This window comes from Penaeus monodon, chromosome 8 (assembly GCF_015228065.2).
Source record: "Penaeus monodon isolate SGIC_2016 chromosome 8, NSTDA_Pmon_1, whole genome shotgun sequence".
In the NCBI taxonomy this organism is placed as follows: domain Eukaryota; kingdom Metazoa; phylum Arthropoda; class Malacostraca; order Decapoda; family Penaeidae; genus Penaeus; species Penaeus monodon.
Window position 1 is genome coordinate 20,604,368 of NC_051393.1, and position 21,724 is coordinate 20,626,091.

Consider the following 21,724-nt stretch of genomic DNA (forward strand, 5'->3'; position numbering starts at 1 on the left):
TATATTGTTACGCCGGCCGCCTCGCCCTCTCTGCCAAAACACAAGGAGGCAAAGCCAGACGGCGTGCTATCCACAGGGTCGTGAACAGGGAAACATTTCCCAAAGGGGGCACCGGGGCCCCACACGCCCCCAGAACCCCACGGGGGGGAAAAACGCCACCTGGAGAGGCAGGGCACAAAAAAAAAACAAAATAAACAGCCCCTTTCTTTTTTTACCCCAAGTTATTTACCCGTACACTTTTTTTTTAAGGGCAAAATACAGGGGGAACCAGCATGCCCCACACTGCACGAAAAGTTTAAAAAAAGGGGCAAACAAAATATTGGGTTCCCCAAAGGCCACACATTCTTCAAAAGGAGCAGAAACCCAAACCGCGTCTCTCCGGGCTTGTTCCACCCCCTCCTCCGCGAACAGCCAGCTGCGTCATTTTTTCCCCCAGGCCCCTTTCCCTTTTAAAACCATGCCCGGGGTCACCCTTTTTTCATGTTAACACATTTTTCGCACAGAGAAAAAGCCCCCTGGGGGAGCACTATCCCCCCTATAAAGCAACGCCCCGTCTGCTTGACATATCTAAACCTGAAAAAAAACTATAAAAAAAATTTAAATAAATTCATTTCCCCAGAAAATTTAAAATCTTTCATCCGGCGGCTTTTTTCGCTCTCGCGGGTTTCCGCGGCGGCGGTAAAATTGACAGTGGCACCCAGAGGGGAAATTTTCCTGCCCCAAGCCCCTGGCTCAGGGTCACCACTGAGTCGTTTGCATCCCCCTCACCGCCCAAAATGCTCGTCCTAATCTCGGTCAGCGTTTGCCCCCCGCCCTTTCATCCCCCTACGGGGGCTAACGCCCATTTTTTTTTTTTCACCATGGCCCCGGGATTTAGCTTCCCCCAGGGTTTAACGCCACAGCCGGTGCCCCAAAGTCCTCGGGGAAAGTCAGGCAAGGGCCCCCACACCAACCAACCCCTGCTCCCCGACGCCCTCTTCGGGACGCTCCCTTCCCCCCCCAAGTCCCCGTTTTTCCCCAGCTGGCCCCTTCAGGTCCTTTTTGGAAAAGTAGCTCCCAAAAACCTGTAAATAACCCCCCCCTGGTCCAACAAAGGCCCTCCCCCCAACCCGGCTACCCATCACCCAGCGGGCGGGTTTTTGGAAGGGGCTCCCCCCCCCCCGAGGCCCTTTACTCCACGAAATAAATTTTGACAGTCGACCCCGGGGATTCTAGACTCTGCCCCTGGGGGCAAATTTGAAAGTTGCTCGGGCCGTAACTACCTCGGGCACACCCAACCCTCGGGGAAGAAAGGGGCCCACGCCCTTCACCATGCACCCCCCACTTCCGTCCAAGGGGGAACACGCCTTTACTCGGCGTCGGGAAAGTAAAGGGGCCCGAAGCAGTGCTCGTCCAGTTTTGGCCACTTTACACCGGTACCGTTCCCCGTGCTGGCCACGCCAATAGAGCCTCCACTGGCCCCTTGAGCTGCACACAATGCCCCGGGACACCACCAGTCCGGTGGTGGTCGGGGAAGTCGAATGGGGCCCAAACATATCAGGCCGAAATGGGGTTTTCTAAACCCCAGTGTCCACTTTTAAAGGCGGCATGGCTTCCCATCTATTGGCCCTCCCCTCCCATCTTTCGGGTTCGAGGGCAGTTTCCCCAAAGGGTGGGGCCCGGGAACCGGGACGGTTGGGTTTTTTGGGGCCCCCTTTCCCCAGAATTTCCGCCTTTTACCATTCCTTCCCTTGGGACATGCACTCGGTTGGGGGACCATCCCTCCACACCCTTGAAAACACTTTTGGGAAAGGGCATCAAAAACCCTTTCCGGTTGAGGGGGCCCTTGTTCTCCGCTCCCTTGCCCTTTGCCTACGTCTGTGCCCTCCCTCCCCCGCAGCCCCAACAAAAAGCCTTGGAAAGTGCTGGGGCCCACCTTCCTAAATTGCAAACCTTCTCCACTTTAGTTTCCCGGGGCCTCGAAGGTCAGGGCCCCGGGTAAAGTAGCTGGCCCTGGGCCATTTGGTTTTGCCTTAAAAAGGGCCCTCGAACTCCAAGGCCCTCGCCAGCCCCCCACCGGCGGGTCCCCAGGTGTGCCTGTTTGACGTAGATTTGCAGCTGTTTGTCCTGCAAAGCGTCAACAAAGAAACCCCCGGGGGGGGCCCCAGGACCACGATCATCTCTTCTAAAGCTGCCGGGTACGACCTTTTTTAAAAAACCAGCGCCTCCACATCAGGGGCCCGCGGGGGACAGTGTCTCGCCACGCTCCCCAGTCCGCTTTTTTCAAGGGGGCCCCGATAACCTGGGCCTTTGGTGGTGGGCCCGAAACGGCGTTTCAAACCTCCGCCACGCGGGGGAAAAAGGGGCCCTGTTGGGATCCCGAAGATGCCCCAACTTTCCACCGGGGGGCCCCCTTAGGCTTTACCATTTGCGGGGCCTTCTCTTTGGCTCCGGGCCCTGGGCAGATCCAGCTTTTAAAATTGGGGGCGACATTGCCCCCCAGGCCCCCTTTCCCGCCTTACCCCGCGGGGCTTCCCTCAAAGAAGTCGGGGGCCGAGGGGCTCCAGGGTGGAGAAACGCGTGCAGTGCCCCTAACACGCCCGGGGGAAGGAAGGGGGTGAGGGAGGGGCAACGAGGGGGGTTTTGACCGGGTCCGATTTTTGCCGCCACCTATCCCCAAGGGAGTGGTTCCGATGGCCCCCCACCCTTTCTGCAGCGACCACTGGCTCCGCCCACACGCTGCGGGGGGGGGTTTCCTGCCAGGGCCCCCGGGGGGGGCCCAGACCCCAGAAAATCTGACACTCTGGATCTTTTGCCAAAATTTGTTTCCCTTTCTCTACTTGCAACGTTACTCCCTCGGCCCCCCTTTTTCCCCTTCACTTCCCCCCTCGGGCCCTAAACCCCCCCCCTTTCCCGAGTTCCCAACCTCCTCCATCATTTTCCCCTTTTCCCAACGTTTGTTGCAGGCCTTGTCTTTTGTACTGTTTGGTTTTCATTTCACAGTTTGCAAGTTTGGCCTTTTAGCACCCTAAACAAGGGGCCCAAAAAACTGTTCCTCGCCCCCTTCCCTCCCTCTCGAGGTTTGGGCCCCTGCTCGTGTGCCCCTCTGTGCCTGCTCTTCTGCCCTTTGTGCCTTTTCCCTTTCCCCATCCCGGGCCCCAGATGGCGGGGAAATAAAGGTTCCATCTGGTTTCGGTTTTCACCTCACTCGTCCCTTTGCCTCAGCTAGCTTCCTCTCCCTCAGGGGCTGCCGCCATTTTTGGGAAAATGATAAACTGGCACGCCCTCACTAAATAAAATATCACAAACCCCACCCCTAAACACCTTTTTGTTACGCCGGCCGCCTGGGCCTCTTGCCACCAACAAAGGCAGGCTAGACAGACGGCGTGCTATCCACGGGGTCGTAAACACTGAACATTTTCCAAAAGGGGGCACCGAGCACCACACGGCCCCCAAAAACACCACGGGGGGAAACCCCCACCGGAGGGGGCGGGGCACAAAAATAAACACAAAAAAACATTTTTTTCCCTTTATTACAAAATTTATTTACCCGTCACTTTTCTATAGGCAAAAACGGGGGGGACACCAGCTTTTCCCACACTCCCACGATCCCGCTTATAACGGGGCCCAATAAAAAATATTATTTTCACAAAGGCACACACGGGTTTTCACAGGACGCCCCCAAACCCGGTCTCCCCGGGTTTTTTCCCCCCGGTCGCCCCTTTCACAGCCGCTGCGTCATTTTTCCCGGGTCCCTTTCATGTTAACACATGCCCAGGTATCCTTTTCATTTTAACAATGTTTCGCAAGGAAAAAGCCCCCATGGCGTAGAAATATATATATACATAATATATATATAATATATAATAATATATAATATATATATATATATATATATTTTATAAAATTATGCACATATATAAATGTTTAATAGCAAAACGACAATAAATAAAAATAATAAAAACCAATGAAATTTACAAAAATTACAAAAACAAAAAACAATTAAAAATAATAATAATAATAATAATAATAATAATAATAATAATAAAAATAATAATAATAAAAATAATGATAATAATAATAATAAAAATAAAAAATAGTAATAATTAAGATAAAAAATAATAATGTTTTAAAATAATAAAAAATAATAATAATAATAAAAATAATAAAAATTTTATACATAATAATAAAATGATAATTTTTATTATTATTATTATTTTTATTATTAATATTACATTATTAAATTATATTTTCACCATTGCTACTGAAAAACATTATTATTATTATTATTTTTTTTATTTTTAATTATTTTTTATTATTAATATTATTATTATTATTAAAATTTGGGTTATTTTTTATTGTAATTATGAAAATTATCATTGATATTTTTAAATTAAATTATTATTTTTATTACCCCCCAAAAATTTTTATTTTTGGGTTGTTATTATTTTTAAATTTATTATTTTTTAAACAAATTATTAATTTTTCATAAATATTTTTATTATTATTTTTTGATATTTTTCAGTGTTATTGTTATTATTAGTAGTAATATATTTACTGTTAGTATTTTACTGTTTTTTATTACTATTTTATTTTTATTATTTTTATTATTAATTATTTTTTTAAATTTTATCTTATTTTACTATTATTTTTTTATTATTATTATTATTTTTATTATTTTATTATTTCATTATTATTATTATTTAGTAATTATGATGATAAGAATTGGGATAAGGAATGCAAATGATGAAAAACAGTGTAATAAATAAATGCTGTACAGCAGCATTATAAAAAAAGATTTTAAAAATATACGAAGAAAAGGGGAAATAAAAATCTAGGGGCCATTACTGACGGTATAAAAAAATTTTTTTTCCACATGAATTGTTTTAAAAAATTCCCTTAAATAATGTCACATAAATAAATCATAAAACTGTTTTAAATAAACTTGGGCAACATAAACTTGCCACGGGACCATGAAAGCATCTACCTAAGGTCAGTATCCCCCCGATATATTCGTCATTTGGAATAGGAGGTAATGACTGCATGGGAAAATGGGGGTTTAAGGTAGTTACACACTCCTCATTTAAATAGAAAACCACGTCGCTTTTTCCGAAAAGAAGAAAGTATTGTGGGTTTCCCAGTTAAAAAAAGGGGTTTTTTAAAAGTAAAAAGGGTTTTTTAAAAAATAATAAAAGTTAAAAGTCTGTTACTAATCGTTTGATTTTGCAGACTTGCACTACCCTGAAACCACGGTTTTGAAGTCCATGATGTGGACCACAAAAAACGGTGGTACTTTAACCCCCTTGGGGGGGAAAGGGGGTTTTCTGGGTTTTCCTAATTTCCATTTAGTGGGCGATCTGGAAATTTGCGATGTTATGTTTAACCTTTTTAAAAATCCCTTTGGACTATAAAAATACAAAGAGATGTTTCCCCCCGATTACGCTTAGGAGAAAGGGCCTTTTTTGATCACTGAGGGGTTTTAAGACTACCCCAAATAGCTTTTTGATTTGCCCAAAACCCCCCTGGCAAAGGGCTTTTTGGGAGCAAACCGACGATTCAAAAGGGGTATTTTTAAATTTTTGTACCAAATTTTTGCTTTTTTTTTTTTTTTAAAGTTTAGCTCCTATTAAAAGTGTTTTTTTTTTTCCCGCCCCCTTTATCTGACTTCGATAAAAGTGAGTGGTACGCAGGTTTTGGGGACAGGATACTGGTTTTTGGGGCCCTGGACCCCCTTTTTCAAAGTTTAATTTTACAAAAACTGCTTGGGGTGACTAAAAATAACGGGGAAAGATGGTCAAAACAATGTTACTGGATTTTGACTTTCGACGGGTAAGTATTTTTTTTTTTGGAAAACATAAAAAATAATTTTTAATTTCAAGTTTACTAATTTTCATGTTATTAAGGCAGCAAAAGATCCCCCGCTGTGGGTTTAAGTGGGCCCTGTTTTAGTTGTTGAAACTAGGAAACGTTTTTCAACTACCCGAAGTACATTTTTTGGGGAAAAAGTGAAGTAAGAAATTTTTTAAAATGAGGGTGTATAAAAAAATAAATGATTAAGACATGTGGGTGGACCTTGAATTTTACTAGTTACTTGAATTTTAATTAAACATATAAGCATTTTTTCAATTCCCGGGGGTTATATCCCAATGGAGTACTATGGATAGTAATATCAAGTGTGGACAAAGACTTGGTTTAAAACGATTTGTTTGGGGGCCCCCCTCACGTTTGTCTGGGAAAACCTCAAGTTTTCCCAAATAAATGGAAAAGTAGGGGGGAAAGCATCTATTTGAAGATGGCGGCAATTTGTTTTTGGGGATGGGCAAAAAGAAGTTTTCCCCTCCGGGAAAAGCACATGAACCCTTTTTCAATTAAAAGTGTTATCCTTCTGGGATTAGGTTATTTAAAGGGTTTTTGCATTTTAAAGGGTTTCTTTCTTTCCAGTCTCTACAAAAAGTGGGTCCCAATTCGATAAAACAGGGTGAAAATTTCGTTCAATTCAAAATGTAACTAGCATAATGGCTTCAAAAACAAGGAGAATACACTTGGTCCCTTTTCCCCCCCTAATTTTTGTAAGTTTTTCTACAAAAATTTTTTTCAATTAATGATAAAAAAATATTTATTAAATTTTTTTTATTTAAATTTAACGCTTTTACTTCCAGGACGGGACCCCTTTGTAAAAAATTTAATGAAGCATTAAATTTCCAAAGTATTTAAGCCCAAAAACTAAATTTAGATTGGGAAATCGCTGCACGGGATACTTCTAAAAAGCAGCAAAGAGGGGGAAAAAATTTTGTAATTCTAAATATTTGGGGCTTTAAGCAGTTTGGGCTACCCTTGGGAAGGTGGGTTTTTTAAAAGAGTAGTCCCCACTACTTTTTCCGGGCAGATTTGACAAGAATTATTAAAATTTAAACCCTTCCCTTTCCCCGGTTAGGGTTTCTCCCAAAGGCAAAAATTGGAAACGCAGAACTCTGTACCCGCCCATTAAAAGATACAGTCTTTTACTTTTTCCCTCGTTTTGGTAGAAAATATTTTTCATGACTGCCGTTGGGGTTTAAATTTCTTTTTTTTTCATTTTTGAAAAATTGTTTTGGTATAAACATATTCTTAATTTTATTCTTTTTTTCCCTTTCAGGGACAGTGTATCCTTTTTTTAAAAGATGATTTTGTATGGGATTTCAAGCCTAGCCCTTTTTAATGCAAACGCCCTGCCACCCATACATAACTTCTCATGAAGAGACTAAGCAAAACTTATGTGATTGTGTTTTGTCCCGTAAGGAAGGTGTAAAAAGGGAGTCTCGAAATCTAGGGGAAATGATCATTGGGGAAAAATAAAACCAGGTAACTTTAAATTTTAAACCGATCCCGTGCTAAAATTTTTAATACGACTTTTTTATTTCAACTTGTGTAATAATGATTCTAATTTTATTTTTTTTTGAGAAACCCCAAAAAACCCGGGAAATCTTCTTTTTCCCATGTCCCCTTTTCGACTTCAAGCAGGGCTTTAGGCAAAAAACCAACAATTTCTCTCTTGAACAAGCAAATTGCCCGATTTAAAAATTTTGATGACTTTAAAGGGGGTATCCACGGTTTTGGGATTTTTTGTAAAAAAAGCTTGATTTTTGGGCAAGGGCTCTAGGCTTCATGCCCATTGTTTGGGGGGGGGGGGAGGGGAAACCTTTGGAGATGGGGAGTTTTGAGGATGTCCCAGTGTTTTCCTTCTCTACTCGGGCCCTTTTTCTAGTAAATTTTACATGGTAAACTCCCCTAACCCCCCCTGTAAAATCCCCAAAGAAACCATGTTTGGTTAGGTTTTGGGTGGCCCCATGGGAAAAAACCCCATGAGCCATTTGGGCATGCTAACCCCCTTAAAATATGCTTTAAACCCCCTTGGGGGGGGGGGAAGGGGAGGACCACCTCTTACCACCACCCCTCCGCCTCCCATAGCCCAAACTGTTTGCCTAGGAGAGGGTTTTTGGGGGCCTGACCCTTTTTTTTTAGAATTTTCATTTGTTTTTTGCACTTTGGGTCTGCCCTAAAGGGAACCTTACTTGCCTACCTAATGCCCAAAAAGTGCCATTTCCAAAGCAAGCTTTTTAAACTTTCCTTTCTCCACCTCCCTGGAAAAAAAGGGTCCTTAACACTCGCCCATCCTATAGCCCTTTAAATTAATTTTTAAAAACCCCTCAGGGGGACACAAGAGTCCCCTTTCTGTCAAAGGGGAAAGTCCTAAAAAAAAATGACAAATTTAGTCCTTGGGTTGGGGTTTAAAACGGAGCTGCTTGTGCATTAATAGTGCAATCTTTAAATTTTCACCCGCCCAAACCTTGTCCCCTTTTTAAGTTTCCCAAAATGCCCAAATTTTGCAAAGATTTAATTTTCTGAATGAGGGCTTGCCTACTTCAGAAGTGCCTGCTGGAAATTTGTGCTACCTTCCCCCGCTTTTTAAAAAAATATCTAGCACCCAAAGGGGGCCTTCAAATGACACCCCCCCCCCCTTTAAATTAAAAGTCTTTCTTGTCAAACTACATGACCATTTTAAAAATTTTTCCTGTTTTCTACTTTTTTTCCCAAAAATGGGCATGAAACCAAAAATTTCATGTAAACTTTTAACTGTGGTAAAATTTTTTATATTTGGGTTTTTTCTAGGTAAAGCCTTTTTAAAAATCTGGCCTTTTTTCCCGACTTTCCTTTCCCCCGCTTGAAGTATTAAAAATTCAAAATATCTTTTAAAAATTTTCCCCCCCCAATAAACTTCAAGGTTTTTAAAATGCTCTCCAAAAAAACCCCTCCTCTTTCCCGGGATTTAAAAACTAGACCAAATTTTAAAAAAAAATTTCCCAAAATTTCCCCCATTCCCTCTATCCCCTTCCCCCACCCTAGAAAAAACCTTTTGTAAAAAGATTTTAAAAATTTTGCCTTTTAAAACCAATTTTTGGCAAAATCTTTTCCTCTTACCAAAAATTAACAAATTTTCTCTTGCCTTGTTTTTTTCACTAGACTGCAGTCCCAAAAGAATGGTTATCCCCCTATGCCCAAATTTCCCCCAATGCCCCAAACCCCCGTTAATTTTTAAATTTCCCCCCCCCCTCTCTCCCACATCCCTTCCAAGATACTCCCTTGTCAATGATCTTCCCCACATCATTTTAACATTTCTAATGAGCCTTCATTTACCAGTTCTTTAGCCAAACCCCACCATAAATTAACCACCCTTTTCCCTAGAGTTTTCACCCCTCTAACCCTGTCCTAAACCTTTGTAGATTGACTTGTACTACAGTGAGATGTCCTAGTATAGGACAGATGATACTAGTATACTAAATTGTACCAAATTATTAGATTAGTAAAGGCAGCTAATGTTAAAATTCCAGACCTGGCAAGAAACTCAAATCTTCACAGCTGGTCTGACCATTGGTGGCACAACAGGTATACTGCAGACTGCAAATGTAAAGGGTCAAGGTACAACACAACCACATGAAGAAACTTTCGAAGAGTTCTACGCAAAGACTGATAGCCTGGAGGCAAGTTATTGTTAATCTTCCCCCCCCCCCCAAGTTGGACATAAACAAACGGGCTAATGTTAAAACTATTTACAGGATGATGTAGAGGCCATTGGTGCTAGCTTGGATGGTGTCTTGTATCATTCAACAAACCAAGTGCTTTCAGGGTCTGTTGTTGCTTCTGTCATAACTGCAGACAAATTCGAATCGAATAGCACACGGGTTACAAAGGTTAGTAATGCAATGGAAGATGTGGAGGAAGCTTATGGTTTTAAAACTAATGTGGCTTAAATTTCAGTTAAATGATATGCCGGTGCTGGATATGTCTAGCACATTTATGATTGATGGAATAGAGCAGAACATAAGGTCTTCAATGTACGTTCATTCAATGAAAACGGATCTCTTCTCTACTAGAGAGCAAGGCTTGTCTGCACCTATTAATGATGTGCTTACCAACCGTAAGTACAAATAAAATTAAAGAAGTAGACTGGATTGGGAGCTCCACTGAAGTGGAAATTTAATTTAATCTCGTGATTTCAGAATTCATGAGGAAGTCTGTTGCTTCACAAGAAGTAACGGGTAATCATCACTACAGTGATTTCCATGTAAACCACATCCATGGCAAGCAGGGTGATGGATCTCCATTAGTCCTTAATGGAATAGACACTAGTAAAATTGTGACTAAAGGAAACAATTTACCTTTATGGACAAGAAAACCTTCCATAGCATGACCATTCTGCAAGAGTTAGATGTTCAACTTCTCAATGAAGTAAGAACTGATAACTAGTTTGTCTAAATTCTATCGGTGACAATAGAATGTTAAAATAAACAAAAATTCTTATTCCAGGTCGACCTATCTGATCTTTCAAGCCATTTGGTGTACACTAAGTGTACAGGCCCCAAATACTGGATGGCTCATTTACTCTACATGATGTAAAAGTGGATGGCAACGTTGATGTTAAAAACATCAATAGTGTCGACATGAAAGAACTTAACACCATGGTTGTCAGAACTTCTGGAGACTTTACATTATCTGGTAACAAAACTAGATTTTAGTTTCAGTAAATATACTGAAGAGTATGAACTTAAGAAATACTGTAATTTACCTATTTCCAGGTGATGTAACCTACCAGAAAGACTTCCATGTGTCAGGAAACCTGATCAGCCCAAAACTAAATGGTATTGTTATGGATAACATTGTAGATAAAGATACCACCACCATAAATGGTGTCTATACCTTTACAAATGCAAACATTAAAGCAGCTAAAAGGCTGCTCCAAACATCATGTGAATAAATCTAAGCGTAGATGTTGGACTGTTGATGCTGACCAGACTATATCGGGTAAGTCCACTGGCTGAGTAAAGAGCCTAGTGTGTGGGAGGGTTAGGTGAACAACTAATCTAGTTGTTATTTTTTAGGCGCTTTAACCTTCACTGACGACGTGTTGGTAACTGGCCCTGAAGGAGTAAAGATCTTGGATTCTGTTACCATTAATAACAACGACCCCTATAACCTTGATAAGAGGATGACCATGGAAACCTCTTCGTAGAAAAGGCTGTTGTCTTTAATGCACCACTTAATGTAAGTAAAGAGTTTGGTGATTAAAAAAAAAAAAAAAAAAAAAAAAGGTATCGGAAAGCTAAATGTTCCTACATGCAGGTGACAGAGGATGTTAGATGTTGAAGTTATCAATGCATTGGCACTCAAAGGCATAGAAGACCGTTATTGGAGAAAGGAAACTGATCAAGTAATTGATGTCTTGCCAGAGATTGTATCTACCACTTTCAGGTAAAGGCTCTATGTATATGGCTAAAAAAAATAGAACTTGGTTATTTCAAGAGCTAATTGAGCTGCATTTAATTGCAGTGATTATGTGACTGCTAAGAATATAAACAACCACCAGATGGCAGACTTTTGTCTGTGACAGGCTCCCAAACCATCAATGGAGCCTATACCTTCCAGGTAAGAATTTTGGATAAACACTAGTTGCTTCTAATGAGCTTTTCAATTTGAATTAAAGATGGTGCTATATTGTAAATGGTATTTGTAATAAATCTAGGCCCAAATTTTTTTTAGGGGGAAATTAAATTTTCCCCTTTTACAGGGATTGGTAACCATAAATGGACATCTCAAAGTAACAGATGGCAAAGTAATAGATGGTGTGGATGTATCTTCACTACATGATAACTTGGTAACTCTATCTGATAATCAAGACATAGAAGCAGAGACCGTAAGTAATTTTTTATTCTTAGTTTTATGACTAAAAGTCTTCAAACTTTTACTAAAACGAATCTTCTTCTAGACCTTTGGTAAGGTCATCATTTTGGTGACTTGGTGCTGAATGGTGACCTCAATGGATGGAATGTTGTGACCGACTTGGTACGGCTTGACCAATCACTGCCCCAAACTGGTGAGTTAAGCTTTATTTATTTATTTATTTATTTTTTTTTCACCAGTTAGCAAGTAGTTAACAATTTATCCTTTCAGGGAGTCTGCATTTTGGACAAAGCTACAGCAACATCTCTGCAGCTGTCTAGTGCAGACCTTACTGTTCAGAGCCTTAATGGAATGGATGTGAAATCTGCTACAGAGGATTTGGTCTTGGTAAATGAAGATGCATCACTTGCTGGGCCCCTGAAGTTCACCTCCAATACGAAAGGTATACAAGACAATAGAATTATTGACCTGTTTTTTAAAAATGCCAAAAGTGGCAAATGGAACATTGTAGGTACATTGATAAAATGCTTTATCTGCAGCTAATGACCTCTTCGTTAGTGGAACTGTTGATGGTGTTGATGTGACGGATCTTGTAGACCGCAGCCTTAAGAAGACTTCTGCTACACCACAGGCAGTAACGGGGGCAATAACGGTGAACAAGGGAGTTCACTTTGATCAGAGCCCATCTTTGACCATGGTTAACAGCAAGGACTGGACCACCTACCTTAGCAAGGCAAGGGCATTTAAGTTTAAAATGTGGTTAGAAAACACAAGCTACAAGAGTTTTACATTTTACTATAATTTCAGGTTGTGCCACAAAATTACAATGGTGCAATTGGCGGAAAGAAGACTTTCACAAAGCCAGTATCTATATCCGGCAACTTCAACCCAACTACACTAAACGGGTTTAGTGTAGTTCCCTATCGGACAGAATACTGACAAAGAGCACAAACCAGAACGTTTGGCAGCAAGTACACCATCAATGGGGATGTTATGGCTAGTATGTAGAGTGGGAATGCAGAGTTGGGTAACCAGATCTTAAATTTAAAGGGCTATCAATAATGGAAAGGAGTGCAGTATAACTGCACTCTACCTGCATCCCTGTAATGTACACGACCTTCTACTTTACAGCTAATGTGGTTGCAGCAGAAATTGATGGAGTGTTGTCCTCAAATCTCCTCCTCCTAGATGAGAGCAGTATTGTATCTGGCATGGTGGACTTTGCTGATAACTTAATCATTGCTGATGTAACGTCCGAGTCTCGAGTTCTTGATGGATGCAATGTAGTTCAGGTTTGTAAAGCAGGATTTTGTTTGTCTTAAATTCGTGTAATTAATTATAAGATGTATAATAAAACACTTTTTTTTTCTAGTTAAACACCTCAACCATCTGGAAAAATGGTAATGGAGATGTGGTAATGCCCTTCAACATGGCCCAGTAACAAATCTTCTAGTTAAAAAAGATGCAACTGCAAAGGGTCCAGTAAAAGCTGGAACAAGCCACATGGATGTCTTCCATTTCCTGGATAAGATAGTTACAAAGTCTTCCAACCAAGAAATAACAGGTTAGTTTAATGGATAAAAGTAGAAGATTGTTCTAAACAGAATATACATAATTAGACTAAATTACCTTCTCCACTTAATGTTTATCTACAGGCACAGTAGAGTTCATGACAAACTTGTCTGTGAATGATCTTCTAACAAACACCCTAGATGACGTTTATGTAGACAATCTCTATGCTGTGACTGTTATGGACAATGAAGCAAGTGTAAAGTATTCAGTTTCTGGAACAACTGAAGGTCAAGATGTGTGAATGAACACTAAAATCCACTCCCTTGCAGGTAATAGACTGTGATACAGACTTCACCAAAGTTCTGACGGTTGATAATCTGAAAGTAAAAACTTCCCTGCACGGATCTGGTGTTGAAGGGGTGTTGATAAATACAATGAATGTAACGGATGTGAATACCCATGCAGTCCACTTGACGGGTGGACCATACATGATAACTGGTGACAAAACTTTCAACAGTGGTCTCTCTGTTGGCGAACTTGCTATTGATGGTGAGGCCCCTGGAAAGTTTGAAGTATATACAATATCATGGCTTAAGAGATGAAATAATGCCTCTAATTATTCTACAGGATCACTAGATGGAGTACCTGTAGACAACTTGGTGGTGCTCTCGGATCATAATAGACATGCTGCCAATATCCTCTTCAAAGCTCCCATCTCAATTAGTGGAGATCTACAGGTAGTAATTTCAGAAGTGTGTGTGTGGTGTGTGTGTGGTGGGGGGGGGGGGGTTACATAGTAAAGTTTTAATCTTTAACTTCATTATTGTACAGGTTGATGGGCTGTTGGATAATGTGAACCTTGAGCAGCTCCTATCTGACAGGATCAAACTAGATGCTACAGAAACATTAAGCTCATCTACTATATTTGATGGAGTGAAAGTGGAAGGTAATATCTTCAGGGGGGGGGGGATAATTTTAACTCTTAAATTCAAATTGGGTGTATGCTAAATTTCCTGAATTTGCAGGTGACCTCTATGTTGATACCATAGACGGAGTCATGGTGTCAGAGATTGTCTTTAAATCGGGAAGGATGCAGCAGGAGATAGAAGGAGTAAAGACCTTCTCTGGAGGGTTACATGTAGTGGGTGAAACGCAGGCCCCTGTGGTAAATGGAATAAATATTCTGGATTTGAATAATAATGTGGTCCGGAAAGACAGGGCAGCAACTATAACTAAAGAGTTGGTAAGTAGGGTGGGGAAAGTACCTAATGTGGTGTCTCTATAAACGGATAATATAGCAGTTTTTTGCTCTAGGTCTTCGAGAAGCCAACAATATCGCAAGTAGATATGTTGGTACAAGGAAATGTAAATGGTTATGATCTTTCTGAAACCGACTATGAGGCCTCGGTCCTACAAGGAAACATTAAAGCAGAGAATGACCGCTTATTGAACCTAAACTTGACTTTGTCAACTATCCATGTTGACACAAAGCTACTCTCCTGTGGTAAGTAAAGCTCTCCCTCCTCCCCTCAATATGACCTTTTTTTATTAATCTAAAATTCCTGAAATATTTCAGGAATGTATGAAACGTACCATTATGGTGAAAGAATAAACGAAAAGGCTATATCCATTTCTGGTAAAATGAGTTGTGGAACATTTGGAGGTTCATCAGTATTGGCTGTGCGGGATTGCAGTGACTACGATTGCAGATGCCCTTTGCAATATGCACTCTATGAAGTAGGTAAATCTTCAGATACAAATGTAATGTCTAGATTTTAGGAAAAAATGTGTAATTTCAACCTTTTACAGGTTGATGATAACGGTAACATGAGCCAGATAGAGACGGATGTAAACTCTGCTTTCATCTTCAGTACAGAAGGGTATGAAGGCACTGGACTAATAAGCAGGTACATATCAAACAGTTCTGTACAACAGATAACTTAATATAAGGTCTAGTTTTTAATTGGTTGAAATTCCTTTTAGCTGTGCCAATGGGGATCAAGTACTTAAAGATCTTGCTAAACAATAGGGAAACGGACCTGCCACAGGGATCAGCACTAGGAATTATTGCAGATGCAAAATCCTTTACCACCAGTGGTGGCACCTACATGGTGACGGCAGGTGCAATTTCTGGTAAGTCTGGGTTTTGGCTGCTATGCCTTTAATCCCATGGGGTTACAACTTGACACCTAGTGTAATAGGAACTGTCATAATAATCATGACTAAAACTAGTTTACATTATCATCAGCATACCCATGCTGATTTTTGTCTAGGATCTAAAACAAGCATTTTAATTAGGATCGTCTAAAGATCTTGGTGTAATTAAGTGTACACTTGTAACAAGTTTTGTCTAATCACAAGTTGTACTAGCTACTTTCCTTTTTCCAGATGTGAATACTGCTCCAACAACAAAAGTCAGTGTGTTAAAGTTGAATAACAATGCCATAGATGTGATTTGGTCTCTAGATACTGCCTATAGTGCTTCAACACTCGACTTGACCCTGGTAAGTTAAATTCTGAACTTAAATGAAATTTTAGAATTTAATATTTCTGGTCCCTAATTGTTCATCAATTTCAGGGAGATGAAGGTTGGTTGCTCTTGGTAGCAAATTTGATGGCAGCAAATGATACTGTAGATCCTTTCATGGCCCCATCACAATTGTATCTCTGGTCTACTGCAGAAGAAAAGGTAAATTGGCTAAAGGAATATACAACTCGTTATATTTTAGAACGAAGATGTATGTATATATATATATAACTCTATTTTCCAGTTCACCCTTGTTCAAGAATTTATGGGTCAACATGTGACCTCGGGCATCTTTCTGAATTCTAAGAAGAATCTCAAGGAAAGATTCTTTACTCTTACTCAGTACAAAGCGGCAAAATCTCAAATGCAAGGAACAAAATTAAATACAAAAGTGCAGGTAAGGGTTGGTTTCTTAGAATAACATGGAGTTGTATAAAATTGTTTAAGCCATCTGTAAGAGTATGGAAAGTATTGATGTATATTTTACTTCTGCAGGTGTTCAAGTACATAGATTCTCGTTATGTTCCATTCGAGAGTTTACCAACGCTTGGAGCTATTGCCCAAGCCTCGCTTTCCATAGGCGATGACCTCTACTTGGCAGTACTTTCGGACTTTAAAAGTACCCTAGATATCTATGAACTCTTACCTTCTGAGGTAAGTAAAAAAAAAAAAAAAAAAAAAAAAAAAAGTAAAGCTGTAGTTAAGAATTAATTAATAAAGTATTGACATTCTCTTTTCAGGGATTCCATTTGCAGCAGAGCATTGCAGTATGTGAGACTCCCCTTGATGTGAAGAAGATTGAGACGACAGAGGACTTGCTTATTGTTACTTGTACAAATCCAAATCAAATGATAAAAATAGATTAAATCCCAAAGGAATTTTACGATTATAAGTGGAGGTGGAGCTTGTTTTTTTAAATTTTTAAAATACAAATTTTGGGTACAGAGTTTTTTCATAGCCTTTCCCCCCCAATCCCTTCCCCCTTTGTTGTCGGGGGGGGGCTTAGAGCGGAGATGGGCCCCCAATGATGGGGAACCCCAACCCTTGGGCCCGGGCCCTCGACTCAACAAATTTTGCATGGTTTTTTTTTCCTTCCCCCCCTTTCGTTTTGTCCCTTCACCAAACCTTCTCCACCCACCTCCTAGGGAACCCGTGTGAAAGGATAAGGTGATTTTGGGCCCAGTTTAAAGGCCCTGAGGGACCCATGGCACGGTATTCCCTGATTTTGTTATCTACCCTTCCCCTAGGGGACCCGGGGGTGGACTTTTTTTACCCCAAACATAATCCACTTACCAGGCCCATAATGAAAACTTATCCCCTTTTAGGGCAATGAGGCTTCCCCCCTTTACAAATCCCCCCAAACAATTAAACCAAAACCCGTTTCCCTACCCCGGGTTTCCCCTTGACCACGAATAACTCCCCCCTCATCAATACCTACTAGTAAAAAACCTAAGAAATTTCCACTCTCCACAACCCAACTAAAACCCCTCTCCCCCCCACAACCCCAACATAAAACCCCCCCATCCCCCTTTTAATACCTTAACCTTTTTTCCCCACCTCCCATAACACTACCTCCCTAAACAACCCCATCTTGTCACCCCCCGCCCTTCTACTCCCCCCTATCTCTACAAAAATTTTGAAACCCTCTTCAGTGAGCCAAATGGGCCGATTTTCGTGATCCCCCCACGTCCTACTCTGAAACCCCCTTCTCTTCCAACAAGTCTCCAAAAAAAAGTAGGTAAAGTTCTTTCCGTAGCCGACCCGACCGCCCCGTTTGTACGGAACCACCCGAAAACCAAGCATACTTTAAAAAAACTAACAGACCTATAGGTAACCCACCCTTGCAGAACCCACCCAACCCTCAAATTGCACCGAAACAGTTTAAATTCCCCAGCGAAGGCCCCAAATCATGCAAAGATTGCAGATTGGGGAAAAGATCTATTTGCCTGTCCCCGACTATGATGAAACATCAGTGAATGCACCCATTCCCCCCAGAGGTTCAAAAGAAGCCTACTAACATAGCCAAAATTCCTTCCGTAGAGATGCCCTTCCCCTTTAACGTCACATAAAGGAGAATCCCCCGTGTCCTCCCAAACCTCCTCCGCAGTGCCAAAACTGTGGCGCTAGGACACCCCCAAACTTTGCGTCCACGCAGATGCCCACTATGGCCCAACCGGCCCCATCCCCATTAATGCCCTCACAATCACCACATGTCCAATGTGGGGGCCCCATAATGTTTTATGGGGGCTGCCCCCCTAAAATTTGAGTTGGGGTGCAATCTAGATTCAAATTGGACTCACACTACGTGAACCCAGACAAAAGCAGTCGACGTTTTTCTCTTTTATCCTTACTCAGAATATGCTTTCTCCCATTCTCCAAACCCCCCCCCCACATCTAACCCCCTCCTTCCCCCCCCTCTTTACCCCCTCCCTTCCCCAGTCAAACTCTTTTGCCATCCAAAACCCAGACACCCCAATTTACTACAGATTTTTCAATCAAAAATAAAACCCCCCAAACACCTCCCCCCCCCTACCCCAAACACCCAAACGGGCAGAAAAAACGTTCCAAACCCCCTCTTCCCCTACCACACAATCACCTCCACCTTTCCCTTTGCCCTTTTTTGAGACCCCATCCTCTTTTCCCCCCCCTCAAAAGAAACCCTTTACCCCCCAAAACCCCCATCCAACTCTCAGAAAAAAATTTTGAAAATATTAAAGTTTACTAATAAAACCCGACATAAACCCTCCAATTCTTACAACTCCTGCTCTTCCACACTCAAGAAAACTGCTGATATCCACCCCTCCTAACAATATCCCCCCTACACCAATCCCCTACCCCCCCAAAAAACCCCCCATCTCCCCTGCCCCCAACCCCCCCCACTTTAACCCTCCCCCCACCCCCTCTATCCCTTCCCCCCCCTTGGGATGCACACTTTTAAATCCCTTATGTCCCAAGTATCCCTCTCAGACCCTCCATCTCCTAATACCCCTCCTAGTAGAACACCAACTCCACCCCTCCCCATCTCAGACCCCCGGGTGTTATCCCACCTCTAGCTGTTTCCCCCCTCAATCCCAACACGTACTACAATCTAATCAGAAAAGTAAAACTATCCTCATGGAATATTCGGGTTTTCCGCTACCATAGACCTGCCCTTCGCATATCCTTTCCTTTTAAACCCCATTTTTGTTCCCTTTAAAGGACCTTTTTTACACATCCTCCAATACCAATCCCCAATTTATCATTTTGTTTTTCCCACATTCCCCTTTATTCTTCCAACTTACAATGGGGAAGACCCCTTTGTAAACCCCCCCCCCTTTTCAAACCAATGTCCCTTGCACAGTTATCCGTTTTTCCTTTCATCGTTGGATCAGTGTTTTCAGTTATTTTCCCCCCTCCACCACATTGACTTTTTTGCTTTTAAAAAATCTAATTTCAAATTTCAACCCCCTTTCCCTCATTTTTGGTGACTTAACGCCGCCAATCTGGGGTGATTCTATCACAAATTTCCCGGGGGCCGATCTCTAAGCGTTTCCCTTCCCAGGCCCTTACTTTTCAAATTCAGATCGCCCCACACATTTTGATACACGCACGCAATTTTTTTCAGCATGACCTTCTCTATGCCCCCCCTTCTTTCTTTTAGTTTTCCACTGGTCAGTCTTAGCCATTTTTCCCTATGTGACCACTTTCCATTTTCCTTTCTCCTACTTCATAGTACCACTCCTAACCCCCCACGCTGGGTTTTGATAGAGCGGCTGGCATACTTTCACTCACTCTTGCTTTCATACCCCTCCATCCCCCTACCCCCTTTTAAAAATAACAGATTTCACAAATACATCTTAAGAGTGCACATACAGCATCCCTCGAATCAAGACCAATACCTCCAAATGTTTTCCATTTTGGAATTTGTGCACTAAACATTCGTTTTAAAAACGTGCACCGGGACATTTACCGCACAAGAGATACCCAAAATAAAACTATGGGCCCTATCCCCTTTTAAAAAGACCATCTGCCTATTCCGCTACAATCCGGAATAAAACAAAAGCTGGCGAAATTGTTTCATCAATTACATCCTTACTCTATCTCAAATTTTTGGCGCCGAACCAAAACATCAGGCAAACCCCCCCCCCATCCTGCCCCTGCCCTCCATTTTCAAATCCCCACATTTCGACCCTCTCCAATTTGCTAAGAACTGGGTGATTTTTCCCAGGTCAGTAGTGGTTCTAACCTTTTCTCCACACTTCTTTTATTAAGCCCACCAGAGAAGACCCCCATCCTCTGATGAGCCCTATAATGCCCCATTTTTTTTTTTCCCCCTAAAATTTGTGCCGAAATCATGAAGGCATGAGGATTCCCCCCTCCGTATGCCCCGGCAACTCCCATCTTCCTCCTTTCTTCCCTTTTAAAATTTACCCCAATTTTGGCATCAGAAATTTCCCCTTTCAAATTTGGGGAGCTTTTTTTTTCCTTCCCTTTCCTGAAACCCAATAAATGGGGTAAATTCCCTCAAGACTTCCCCCCATCGCACTAATAGTCTTTGCAAACTTTTGAGCAATGGTAAATTTCCGTTTAATGTGGTATCATGAATCTCACAACTTCTCTCTCCTTCCCCAATTTTGGTTTTCGCCGTGCCAGAAGCAAGCTGACCCCCCTTTTCATTTTTAGACATATATTTTCTCTGCATTTGCAGCCTGAAAACCGTACTAGTATTTTTTTTTATCGAAAAAGAATGATCGAAATGGTGGTACCATATTTTCCAACAATGTCCTCTCAGGGATACGGGAAACATGGGTGTCTTTATAAAACCTTCCCCCTCCCCAAACCCCTTTCCCGGTCAAAAAACGCCCGCCCACATCTTTCTTTCCCAAACGAAGGTGCCCAAAACGTGTCCAGTACCACTTTTTTCCCCTGTGTTAAAGATATTTTCTCAGTTTTTCCACAGGGGCCGGCATCATAATGTGAGATTAACCATCTAGCCTCGGCACATCCATACCAAAAAAATCTACCCAAATTTTTCAAACTGCAACTCATCATATCTTCCGGGCCAAACCAGGCTTCCCTTTTTTACCTTAAAACTTTCTCATCTTTTCTTCCCCTCCCCCCTCTTCTATATGGGCACTCCCCCCCAATGCCGTTCCCCTGGCAAATTCCCAGGTTCATTTTTGACCCAAAAAAGTTGTGGCGAGACCATATTCTACACATTAAAGAAAAGCTCCTGCCGTCTTCGAAACTTTAAAAAATCATCCCATATATCATGGGGTCAGATCGCAAAACTCCCTTCATCTTCAGTTACTTGATCCCCTCCCTCTTTATTTTGGGTGCAAACTACCCCCTGCCTCAAATTTTTCCCTTTCCATCTTGTACAATCCATCACTGTGGGCTTCGCTTTGCACTAGGCCCTTTGCTCCTCCCCAGTTGAGAGCCTTACCGAACGGCATACCCTCTTATCTCGACGTCGTCCCCTTTCTCTCCCGATCTATGTTCGATTCCCCCATTTTCCCCACTAAACAAATTCCCCAACCCTACTCTTCCTTAGTTCCCCCCCGTTTTCCTACTCTTTCCACTCCATGGATACCCCCCTCCCCTTCCCCCTTTCCCCCCTCCCAACTCCCCGTTCTTTTCCATTCCGTCCCCCCATGGCTTAACCCACCCCATATTTGCTCTTCTGTTTTCCCGACCCCCCCAAATCAAATATCCCCCCTACTGCCTTCTCACACATTTTCCTTTCCCCGTTTCCCCTCACCTTAGTATTACTATTATGTGGCCCAAATCCCCCTCCGGGGCTGGTTTGCAAAATTTTCCAACTGTCTTTCAAAATACTCCCCTTCCCTGAAACCCGTTCCTTAATACAGAACTGTATGCCCCCTTTTTTTCTCTAAAAAAAAATACCACTCTCCTCTTCCCCTTTTTCAATTTTTTCTGACTCCCCTAAAATCATTAAATTTTCATAAAATCAAAAACCCCCACCAACCCCCTTGTTTTTTAAGATCCAAA

General features: G+C 41.9%; 1 pseudogene across 1 annotated transcript; it reads left to right on the top strand.

The window, feature by feature from the left end:
- The first annotated feature begins 9,328 nt into the window (after positions 1–9,328).
- On the top strand, positions 9,329–16,606 carry LOC119576249 (annotated as a pseudogene). The gene is made up of 30 exons (XR_005229034.1): positions 9,329–9,497; positions 9,573–9,707; positions 9,775–9,934; positions 10,017–10,245; positions 10,324–10,512; positions 10,593–10,818; positions 10,896–11,074; positions 11,154–11,265; positions 11,344–11,439; positions 11,582–11,707; positions 11,780–11,902; positions 11,978–12,136; positions 12,234–12,427; positions 12,502–12,694; positions 12,826–12,986; positions 13,067–13,258; positions 13,350–13,462; positions 13,536–13,755; positions 13,834–13,943; positions 14,038–14,152; positions 14,232–14,449; positions 14,521–14,710; positions 14,783–14,943; positions 15,016–15,113; positions 15,190–15,339; positions 15,595–15,710; positions 15,785–15,895; positions 15,978–16,130; positions 16,229–16,387; positions 16,474–16,606. The product of XR_005229034.1 is annotated as an uncharacterized LOC119576249 (transcript).
- The last annotated feature ends 5,118 nt before the right edge of the window (positions 16,607–21,724 follow it).